We start from the raw sequence: 3,313 nt of genomic DNA, 5'->3' as shown, positions 1-3,313 counted from the left end.
ACAGATCCTTTCAGAATGGATTAGGTAGTTTTCTTCTCCAATGCAGGACCTAATGTTAATTTCAGGAACTTTAATTGTGATACATCACATAAAGTTCTTATGGAAATAGTCTGCTCCTGAGATATTCCCTGCTTTCTTTCATTTCTCATATAGAAATGGCAGAGCCAAGTAGAGAGTGAGCTATTAAAAAGTGCTGAGTGGCTTCTCCAGGACAAAGTATGTGAGAGTGGATGCTAGTTTGTCTTTTGTATACCTCCACTTCCATGTAATGTGTGGCCATCGAGGGAGCACAGAATTGCAGCAAGTCAGGGACTGAGCAACTTCATAAAGGTTAGATGCTTTCTAGATTCACAAATCTCTAGATTATTTGGTGTAAACAAAGAATAGACATGCATGCACATGTGTGTGTGTGTGTGTGTGTTTTACTAACATAAAGTTATTATGATCTAATTTAAAAAGCACACCACATAAACTGTGGACATTTAAGGAAAGAAATAAATATATTATTATAATTAGTTATTATGGTTGCTAATGTTATTACCATCATCACTGACAACAAATTATGACATTTTAGAATTTAATTTTGCTGTTCTCTTTTGTGACTGAGAATGATTTGATGAGCACTGAGACTATTTACCTTTCTCAAAATGTCTAAACTGCACAAAATTTGTTGATGTGAAATAGTGGGAAGTTCAAAAGAAAATGTGATCATTGCCCTTGTCAGCAAGATTTTGAAAGCTTCCTCAATCCAAAATGCAGTTTCAAATATACAGAAATTAAAATGATTGCTGAATGACGGATGACTAAGACTTGAAATAGTAAGTTTTGTGGAGGGCTATTACACTAAATTTATCTTTTTATCTTGATGCAAAATTTGCATATTTGTACCTTGTGAGAGAATGATCAAATAGTAAAAGGACTTTCACAAATAACACATCTGATTCTATATGTGTATCAAATTTCTGACAAGAACATTTTTATTATCATTGAAATTTTTTTCTTTTTTGTTATTTATTTGTATTAATAAATATTCACAGTACATAATAATCATATTCGTTGTGGAAAGTTGGTACATAAATATAACATATCTTCATCTTTTTTCATCCACTTCTCCATCGTTCTCCCTCCATCGATCTCTTGACCCCAACTCTGGAAAAAGAACTTTCTCTTTCTTTTCTACTATGTATTTTGTATGTTTCTCTTCAAATTACTTTTATTTTTAGTTACTCATATAAGACAGTCCATGTGATGTTTAAGCTTGCGAGTCCGAGGTTTTTTTTTTTTTTTTTTGGTACTAGGGATAGAACTTGGGACCTTGGGCTTGCAAAGCAGGCAGCAGAACTGCTAAGCTAAATCCCCGGCCCACATCAGATGTTTTTAATTGTTAAATTGTTTCTTGGTAGTACTTTTGTAGTACATGATGATTACATGTATGGTGAGGAGTTGGTACATGTACATAATTTGCAATATGTTTTTAACCCTTCCCCTCCCCTCCCTGAAACCTCTGGGCCTCTTTGTATATAGATACAGTATATTTGTAGTACATGATGAGCACATTCTTGATAGGGACTTGGTGCATGTTCACAGCACTTCACAATTTGTCACTCTTTTCCAATGTCATTTCCCTCCCTTCCTTCCTCCTATCTCTCAGTTCACTTCCCACCTGCCAAACATTCATTTTGATTTTTCCTACTGTCTATCTTTTATTCTGCACTTCAATTATATATTGTGGTTCTCATTTATGAGAAACTCGGTATCATTTAAGCTTGTGTGTTTTATTTATTTCACTTAATATTATGATCTCAAGGCGCTTACATTTTCCTACAAATGGTATTATTACTGGACTCTAGAAACTCATGTTTTCTTTAATTTGTTCTCAGACTCATTAATAGAAGATAGTGTTCTCGAGTTCTCATAGTTTCTATACATTTCTGACATTTCTAGTGTCATTCCCCTATGATCTAATAATATGCATGCAATAATTTTGATTCTATTGTATTTACATAGGAATGCTTTATGGGATAGTACATGGTAGACTTATTGACATTGTTGTCTTCAGTGTCTCTAAGATGGCATAAAATCACTAGTCATGAGCAGCATATTTGAACTTCACATCTGTGATATGTGAAGTACCAATGCCAACATGTGCCCCTCACCATGGGAGAAACAATCACTTTGAGGTTTATGGCTTTGGTGAAGATCAGTGTTCTTGGTGCTTAAATTTTCTTTGTAAGAATGGAGGAAAATCTTAGACTTTTCCTGAAAGTTTTGTACTGATCTTCAATTTGCTGGTCATCTGCGTTTCTTCCTATGGAAGCCAGGTTCCTAAAGGTTTCCCACATCACATCTCTGTAGAGCTTCTTTGGGGATGGATCCAGCAAAGCCCACTCCTCCCTGGTTAAGTTCACAGCCACATCCTCAAAAATTACTGGCTCCATTGCATGGCTCCCAGTCCCCAGAGTCCTTCCCATGTAGCCTGCAGCCTGCAGAAGTCACAGAAGGCCGTCTAGCCCACTGGGGGCTCTCAGGGCCCTACTCGGGACACTTGCTTGGGCTCCATGACACCAGAAGCCCGCTCCTGATGGGCCTATCATTGACTTTTCATCTGAAAAGATACTGAATAAAGTACACTCATTCTTCGTGTTCTCCTCAAGTCTCTGTGATAATTGATTTTAATGATTGTACATATGAGAACACTGCACTGCTAAAGTGAGCCTGAGATTGCTCTGGGGCTTTACGTATACCATAGCTCTGATTGTGTTTATTTATCTGTCATTAAGATGGGTTTTCACGTGTATGAGCAAAAGCATTTTAAGTAATATTACAATATGAAGAAAAATTTAGACAAAGAACAGAGAGTGTTAAGTTCATTCCTGTATGGCAGGAAGATGGCTCAGCTTATGTAATCTTTGCTTTTCCTGTGCTATTTTACTGATTTATTGGAGGCTTAGTACTGATGTTTTGGAAATTTTATAATTTTTCCTATATTCTCAGAATAGCACTTCAGTATATTGTTTCATATTAATCATAACTGCAAGTATTTTTTATGCTGTATACAAAAATCATACTGAGAAGCTAATATATTGGTGGAGTACTTAACTAGGGTTATCTCAGATACAGCTCCAAATATTTTATTCACAATTATCCATCCATTTTATTCACAGCTTAATAGTTTGCATTGTAACTTTTATTTAAGATTTTAGATTTTTAAAAAAATGGACTTTTTTCTAAAATATATGTTTTATACCTAGTAATTAACTAGTTCATGTATGGGATCAAAAAATATTTCTTTCTTCATGATCACTCTAAAATA

At 35.1% G+C, this 3,313-nt stretch overlaps 1 pseudogene; it reads right to left on the bottom strand.

The window, feature by feature from the left end:
- Window positions 1-2,216: 2,216 nt before the first annotated feature.
- LOC106009368 (zinc finger protein 124 pseudogene) lies at window positions 2,217-2,471 on the bottom strand (annotated as a pseudogene).
- Between the last annotated feature and the right edge of the window lie 842 nt (window positions 2,472-3,313).

Source organism: Heterocephalus glaber, unplaced genomic scaffold, assembly GCF_053883595.1.
Source record: "Heterocephalus glaber isolate CG9 unplaced genomic scaffold, H.glaber_assembly_v1.0 deba00000470, whole genome shotgun sequence".
Lineage (NCBI taxonomy): Eukaryota > Metazoa > Chordata > Mammalia > Rodentia > Bathyergidae > Heterocephalus > Heterocephalus glaber.
Note: the sequence above shows the minus strand (reverse complement) of the source record. Positions and strands in the feature narration are given on the sequence as shown.